The 8978-nt window shown below is 30.8% G+C and overlaps 1 long non-coding RNA gene across 1 annotated transcript; it reads left to right on the top strand.

The window, feature by feature from the left end:
- Window positions 1-511: 511 nt before the first annotated feature.
- Window positions 512-8109, top strand: LOC141627236 (uncharacterized). Its single transcript, XR_012536805.1, has 3 exons — window positions 512-844; window positions 2031-2196; window positions 7779-8109. It is a non-coding gene; the product is annotated as an uncharacterized LOC141627236 (long non-coding RNA).
- Window positions 8110-8978: the final 869 nt, after the last annotated feature.

Consider the following 8978-nt stretch of genomic DNA (forward strand, 5'->3'; position numbering starts at 1 on the left):
TAATAAACGCGTAGTGTAAATACGTCAACAGTTACGGCATCCAATAAGGGGGTGTTTGGTTCAAATATAAAAGGTATGAGGTATGAGTTTGGAATGAGCCAAACCTATACCAAGTGTTTGTTTGGCAAATTTGGAGGTTTCATACCCATACCTCAAACCCATGAGGTATGGGTTTCTCATACCCAAGGAGAGGGGTGAGTATGAGATTGATACCCATAGGTATCAAACTATAATTAAACAAAAATGTAAAAATAAATATTGTGACATATTGTAAATGAAATATTTTATATAATTATTTGATTAAATCTTTATTTTCATGATTTTATATGTTAAAATTATTATTTAAAGTATTAGATTTTACATATTTCAACTTTAGCTTAGTTTCAAACCCATACCGCATACAATTGAAACAAACACAAGGTATGAGGAATGGAGTTCCAACCCATACCACCCAGGTATGATTCCTGATTCCAAACCCATACCCATGCGCGAAACAAACGCCCCCTAAAACTACCCACTATCTGATTCTCCAACCTCCAACCTTCCAAGGTGATTTTATCCCATCTTTAACCTCTAAGCCCCAAATTCTCACCTTTTTTTTCTGAAAAGCTGCATGATTAACCTCATCTGACCATGATTAATCTTATCTCACCGTATAATCAGCAAATCATAATCATAGTAATTATGATGATTAATCCTAAAAATACAAGAAATGAACAATCACAAAGTTGAGCAGCCACCAAAAGACCGTCGCATACAACCACAGCGACACTTATCTTCGGCAATATAAATGAACAAGGTCTAATTCCTGTCATTTTCATCTCCGGCAAGCCTTATTGATCCGGTAATTTACTTTTTTATGTTTAAGTTTTTTTAGCTGATTCACAATTTTTGTAGCTGTTATTGTGATTTGGGGATTAAATTACGATTGATAAGTTTCTTTGGCTTTTTCATCCAGTTATATGATTGTTAAGAAACACGATAAAACTCCCTCTCAACCATGAAACGAACCAAGTAACTAAACAGAAACATATATCAATCCACATGTAACACTCACCTACACTGTCTTCTCAAATCTTCATCTCACCTTTACAATATTGATCTGTAAATAGAAAAATCCATTAATCTCTATTTACTCTCATTAAGGGATGTTGAGTTGTGAGATCATTTGATGATTATTGTTGAAAGTTGAAATGAATTCCTTTTTTTGTTTGTTCACAATACATTTTAATTTATGGACCAAATCAACTTGCTTTAGAGGATAAAACTTCTTAGGAGTCGTTTGGTTACCCATTCTAAAACACATGAATTACAATTCATGGGATTTGCAAAATGGGAGAGTTGTTTGTTTGCCCAAAATCACATGAATTGAAGTTCCATAGGAATTCTAATTTCTCCATGATGTGGGAAGTTGCTTACCTAGGCCCCCTAGATAAGTGTGAATTCCTGTGGAATTAACTTCCCACATTCCAACCAAACAACTTTTTTCCATTTCATGTGATTTACAAAATCATGGGAACTCTTATTTCCTTGGAACTTCAATTCCCTTAGCAACCAACAGGTAACTAAACAACATTAAATCACTTCATTTAGATGTCCAATAAATATGCACATTAAATCACTTCATTTAAATGTCAAGTAATTCAAGTTGGGTATGGATTAGTCGATGTGCATATTTATTGGACATCTAAATGAAGTGATTTAATGTTATTTAGTTACCTGTTGGTTGCTAGACTTTGATTGATGAAATAAAGTGATTAATCTTTTTCTCAATAGGTGATTACATTGTCAAGTTAAAGCCTTAAATACACTACTTTTTAAAGCGTACATACATATCTAATTTGGCTTTTTTACACGGGATTCAGTTAGGTTTGTTAAGACTGAGGAATAATGTTGAAAGTATAATGTTAATATGTACTATGGTAGGTAGTGGTGATCAGATGATTCACCATTGAATATGTTTTGCTATAGAACTTGAGTATGTACTGTGGTAGGTAGTGTTTGACCCAAATATGATTTTGATTGCACAGTAATAATCGCCATGTTGTTGATTGCTTGATCGCTGAATCAATCATGTTGCTTGATCGCAACTGCTCAGGACTACCATTCATTAGAGCAATTTGACTTGGCTGGTGGTAATGCTAGAATAGATTGATCTATCTATTCCACCCTTTCGTTGATTTCATTATCCAATAGGTAAAGTTACACTTCATCTCAATTTTTGCTCTAGGTTTTGTTTTTAATTCCTTTGTTACCAATTTATGAATTTTCCTTTGTTATAAACTCAATTTTCTTAGAGCAGCCATTTTTATTTTACTTTCATTTAAGTAGAATAAATATTTACTTTAATTGATTCATATTTAAGTAATAGGATTTTTCGGTAAATGGTGACAATTTGTACACTTAGATTTATAAATTTGAGTAAAATTTGTTGCTGAAATTATTTACCCTCAGTCCTCCATCTGAATCATTGTTCACATTTTTTTTCCAAGGGGAGTTTTACATGAGAAATCTTAGTGAAAAATTTAAAAGTGATTTAGACTTCAATTTTCTATGATATTTTTCTTTCAACTTTCCAATTAATCAACAATTATATATTTTCAGACACTTTTAGTATTGACATTTTTTATTGCCAAATGCCAAGTTAACAATATCTACTCTAGCTAGGTTTATGTGAGGTTTATGATGTCATGGTGGGTGTCTAAATTGTGTATGAACTAGTTTTATGCCCGTGCAAATTGCACGGGATTGTCGTTTGGGGTTGAGAAATAGGGTTGTTAATAGGGGATGCTCTTTCATGGTAGTATTAATTTCGGAATTCTAGAAATACAGAAAAAAAGAGGTCTCAAAATTATAAGGCTTAACAAAAGTAGACAAATTGGAAAGAAATAAGTACAACAAAAAGCTGTTACGGGGTACAGTCATAAGTTAATTGAATTATAACTTCTCAAAAACTTCTTTATACACTACGTTATTTGTTCTATTGGACACGCGTTTATCATTATCGCAAATCAGAATCTTCAATCCCTTTTTGCTTGTGACTCTTGAAATATCGACATAGAGCTGATCGTGCGTAAACACCGACCTTGGAAGATAAAACCCAACATGTGCTAGTGACTGTCCTTGGCTCTTATTTATTGTCATTGCAAAATACACCGCAACCGGGAATTGTCTTCACAAATCATCGGGAACTTACTCGAACCGGATGGAGTAAGTGTAATACGGGCAATATGCACTTTATCGCCCTTATGACTACCCGATAAAATCTTTGCTCTAATCACACGTGATCCCAAATCATCACTATCGATCGAGTGCCGTTGCACAATCCGCGAGATTGGTCGATCTTATTTGTATAAATGACAATATTAGCCAATGAAATACTCGTACATATAAAAAAGATTTTAGCTTTGAATTTAAATTTTGGTTGCAATTTGTATAAATGACAATATTAAGATTAATTATAGTAAAATCCGCTTTCTAGTTAGCTAAATTTGAGTTTCTACTCGGTTTTGTTACTCAATGCGTCTTCAAATAAACCCACTTATATAACATGAAACAAAATTATTCAAACGAAAATTAAATGGACTTAGTGAAATCACAAATTGTTACACCCATTTTTCATTTAATTAAACTCGTTCACATGATAAAATGAAATTTTTGACCCGTATATATCTAAAAATGATTATTTTTTCCCATAATTTTTTACCCATGTATATCTAAAATGATTTTTTTTTTCCCGATTTTCATTTAGTACATATTTTTACTTAGTAGACGGAGTAAAATGAAAATTGACCCGTGCACTTTTAAATTGATTTAGTCATTTTGTTTAATATTCAACCCTGTGAAATTATTAATATACTACTTATGTCCTAGTGAATAATTTACATTTGCTTTCTCTTGTGAGGAAAAATTACGCAAATGCAAATTATTGACTGAGAAGGAGGAAGTCTATTATAACTAACCGCTAAACAATAATATTAAAGAGTTTATAAATCTCATTAAAATGTAAGTCATACTATCACCTATGTGTTAAAAAAATTATATGAATTATTGTTAATATTGTATAAATAATGACTCATATTTACCATGCTTTTTTTTTAATGTTAAATATGAGCTTTGTTAAAAGGGTTTTTCTAACGTGTGCCCTTAGGATATACATTAATAACACATATATGGTAATATTTACAACATATTCAAATGAAATACTCAAGTATATTCTCATTTTTACCATATTTGATGAGAATATATTGTAAATATTACCATATATGGGTTATTAATGTATGCCCTTAGGATACACGTTAGAAAAACCCTTGTTAAAAATATAGTCATACTATCACAAACAATTACTCCATTAATTATTTTTACCAACCCAAACTTTTCTCCATATAAAGTAATAGCTATACAAAAATACACTTATAGTCTTACAGTCAAATATAGCCTCACTTGAGCATATAAGATGAATATATCGTCTTTCCTTAAGCATTCTGCTTTTGATGTAGGCCGGTATTCATAGTACTTAGCCCATCTTAAACTTGAGACGGATATACCCATTTTAATAAAAAATTATGTAAAAAATACCACGTAGCTGATGAATTTAATTCGAGCGACGGGGTTTAAATGAACACAAAATCTCATTTAAGACGGAACTATCTGTCTTAAGCCTAAAAGGGATCAAATAACTTGTCTTAACCATATAAGTGCTAGATTATTTAACTCGTTTTATTTTAAGACGGTGATATCCGTTTTAAAAGACGCTTATTAACAAACGAATTTCATAGTAAACCCATAAAACCATAAGCCACGCGGCCCACTCATATACTGTCATATTCATCCCAGTTTCATATAGAAATTTTAATTTCATATACGGGTTTAAACTTATTGATCATATTATCACTATCATTATCATAAAGAATTAATGCTAACCCTAAAGTTACTCCGCCACTTCCCCTTCATCATTCTCTCTCATTTGCTCCTATATTTTCTCAAATCCTCATTTTCAAAAATAATTAAAACGCAACCCTAAAAATTCTCAATCAATTTCGACACAAACCTTTTCTCAATCGTCCAGCTCTTCCTCATTTTCAAAAAAGAAATAAAAATCGCAATCCTTGATCTCAATATTTTGAGATTTGGTTCTTTATTGTTGTGGAAAAACTATATGAAAGTTTGTTTTAGAAAAGTAGCAACTTTGTATTGATGGAGTTGAGTTCAAAAGTTTGAGATCTGGTAATTGCATGTTTAGATTGGTTCTAAGTGAGTTGTTTTTTAGTCAAATTTTTGTCTCTTGCGTCTACTTTTCCTTTAAAAAAAAAATAAACTATGGGTATATCAGTAATTGTTTCTATATTAATTTGTTAATTTTTTATTTTATTTATAATGCCATACGGTATTTGTAAATCACTTATCGTATTGTTATATATGTATTTATAAATTTCTAAATATAATTGGATTTTTTTTTATTTTAATTGAAGTTTGAGTTCATGTTAGTAATTGTAAGCAATTTATAATTATTTTATGAGATCATATGTATTTGTGTTTTTTTTTTTTTAGTTTAATAAATAATAAATTTCTAGATTGTATTGTATTAGTAGTTGATTTTGTTATTTTTTACTCGTATATTTTAATCAAAGTTAATAATAATAGTAATAATTATTTTTTTGAAGTTAATGAATGGACAATATCAGACCTTGTGACATTGATTTCTGTACACGATTTTTCCATAAATAAAAGACTAACATAGAACGTGTTATGTGGGTGGGGACACATTTAAAAAATATAAAAAATGAACTTTCAACCACAGGCTGACAACTCAGCACTGTGGTTGTTCTTTTAATAAAGAGGATTAGCTTCTTCAATGTGATTGTAATTTCTCAACCAAAAAAAAACTGTGATTGTAATTTGGAAAGGCAATGTATTTTACTAAAGTGCTAAGCTAATTTAATCACCTGAACCTTAAGGGAAAATTTTTTCTTCTATTGAACAAGCAGCATTATACCAAGATGAAATTTTGACAAAAGCATATGTACGTTTATTTTTAATTATATGATTATATCTCTGCTAAAATTAGTTTAATCTCATAGTTTGACGTTTTCATAAACAATGAAGAATTTATCACACAGATAAGATTTCATTTTCCGAAACTTTTTCGCATTAGAGTTTTTCAGCGCTTACATTTAGTTTCTATTTTCTAGGATCTACCTGAGAAGAGTCGAGGCAATTCTAATCCTAAACTGTGCATAAATAATGGAACATCTCACATTTTTACAATTGAATCCTTTTTTAAGAATGTTAGCCCTTCCCTCATCCATAACAATTGAATGTGTAATAGTCCCTTATGATGCTAAAATTTAAATGACACGGGTCGTTTGTTGTGTTACTTTGTTGACTTTAGTATTTAATTGAGTTTTTCTATACAATTGTGTGATGGTTAAACTCAAATGTTCAATTCTTGATGTGTGAAAATTACAAGAAGACGGAAAACGTGTAGGGTGTTTGTTTCACTAATATCTCTGAATTGGTGGTTTATCAAGACCTCTTTGAATGCATGGAGTCAATTTTTTACAAAGATTTAGGATCGATATTGAATCTGATAGGGAACAAACTATAGGCGAGTGGGGCATTCACTTTGCCGCAAGATGTCTGTTCAAAAAGATCTATTTTAAAAATTTCTAATAAAAAGGTAGAAGTTTAGTACTCCGTATTTAATTAAAAATATAATAGAAATTAACGTGTCGAGTAACGTGCCTCACCCTCTCTTCCACCAAATGTTTTCTATAAATCCTTAATTGAATAAATATCTCAAATAACTCCTCAAAAGTTTCCTTTATTTATATCCATGTTTTTAAAACACTTCCTAAGTTCCTTCAGACTAATCATCACCTTACTCAAAAGTTGCTAACACCATATCCCCTTGCTACAAAGCAGCCTCATACTTTGGGTTGGGTGGGTGGTTACTGCTCTCCTTTTTTGTCTTTTAAAGCAGTATTTTTATTGTTTGTTGAAACGTCAATGTATTTATCTATGAATTAAGTGATTTTTGTTACGAGTCTAACTTTTTTGGGTTTTTTCAAAGGACAAGTGATGCTGTGTATAAGCTTATTATGGTTTTAGCATGGCATTTCATTAATTTTAGCATGGCATTTCCTTAATCCCATCATAAGCTTTTACGGTTTTCAAAAATTTTAGGTTGTTGATAATATTTTGCTTGCGGTTGTTGCTATTATTAGAAAATAGGCATCAGTTGAATGGCCATTGCGGTCGTTAACCTTAGAAAATTTGCACTAGCTGAATGACCATTGTGCTATTGAGCCATCCGAATGACTATTGTGCTATTGAGCCATCTGGCTCCCGTCTTATAATTACATTTGATATATGGCAGCGACAATTCTTTTGTATTATGGGTTTGTTTTATTTTCATGGTGGAAGTGTTTACATTGACATCTTTGCTGATAATAGTCTCATTTCAACAGGTTTAGCTGTTATAGGTCAACTACTCTTTACGTTTTTGAAAAGCTACCATTTTTTCCTTTTGTGGAGTCTCTTACAAGTTACAAGTTAAATTTTGATTTATTTTATTTATGCAATTTGGTATGTTGGACTTGGATGAGAAGTTATAAGCAAAAACAATCAAATAAAAGGTTGTCAAGTGATTAAATATTTGATTATATCCTTACATTTATCTATAGGTATCTTGATTTAGAGAGTTAATCCAGGTAAAGTTTGTGTGCTTGACGATCTTTATCCTGTTTTTGCTATAGATGTTTGTATTTGCATTTCAGGTTTGATGCATGTTTGGGAGACACTCCTTATAATGTGATTACCAGATACATTACTGAACGTGTAACGAAGCGTAAGTTCAGATGTTTAGTTATGTCTCACACCTATATATGATGTATGAGAAACAAGAGTGTAGTTCTAATTTCATTTTTAAGAAGTTGTCGTCCATCTAAAATTGTACATGCTCAATCAAGTCTATTGCCGCAGTAACAATATGGGTTTTCACGTGTTTATTGGTATTAGGACTACTATAACTACTGCTTTTATATGCTCAAAAGATTGAAAGCTCACATTCGGATTGCTTTATTTTATTTACATAACATGTACTTATCATATGAAAGAGTTTTGGAATCTACAGTTTTTCAGGAGTAAACAATGCATAGAGACCTTCTCATGATTTGGCCGGGAATATTAATTAGTCACGTGGATACTGTAATGGCACAATATTGATGTAACAAACTTAGGTTATTACATTGTTAACGCCATTATTTTAACATTCCCATAATAAGAGTTCGTACTCCATTATTGTCACCATAAAACTTTGTTGTCACCATAAAACTTTGTTACATTTGATTGTCATGCTTATTGTCAATTGTCGCCATTATTAAGTGAATTTTTTGTCAAAAATTTGAGTGGAGATGGTTTTGAGTGACAATATGTTTTATGGTGACAATTGACAATAAGCATGACAATCTTCAATCTATTTGGTTGATTCCTAAGCCTATATTTAGTCACTGATAGATTTTATGTGGGTATAAACAAAAAGGGCTGAAAAATCTTATTTGATACAAAGATAATAGTACACGTAATACAACGATTAAAGTAATGTACAATAAATAATTTAATTTACCATGAGACCGTTTCTTGGAGACAAATAACAATGAGCTATACATCTAAATATATATTTAAATTGATAATGCTAATAAAATACTCCATCCATTCAACTCCAAATGGTAGTTATTTTTTTTGTACACTATTTACGAGTAAGAAGAATCTTCTCTTTTCCTCCCAATATATAAGATAAAATATATCCATGTGGGATCTTGTTTTATTCGTCTTTAGAAGTATATTTAAAATATCAAACTTTTATAATTTTTACAAATGTGTAACTAAAGATATTTACAGAGTAAAACTCGCGTTGATAAACGTGAAAAAGTTATAAGTACCATTTGGAGTTAAATGGAGGGTATATATATTAAATA

The sequence above is a fragment of the Silene latifolia genome, chromosome Y, assembly GCF_048544455.1.
Source record: "Silene latifolia isolate original U9 population chromosome Y, ASM4854445v1, whole genome shotgun sequence".
In the NCBI taxonomy this organism is placed as follows: domain Eukaryota; kingdom Viridiplantae; phylum Streptophyta; class Magnoliopsida; order Caryophyllales; family Caryophyllaceae; genus Silene; species Silene latifolia.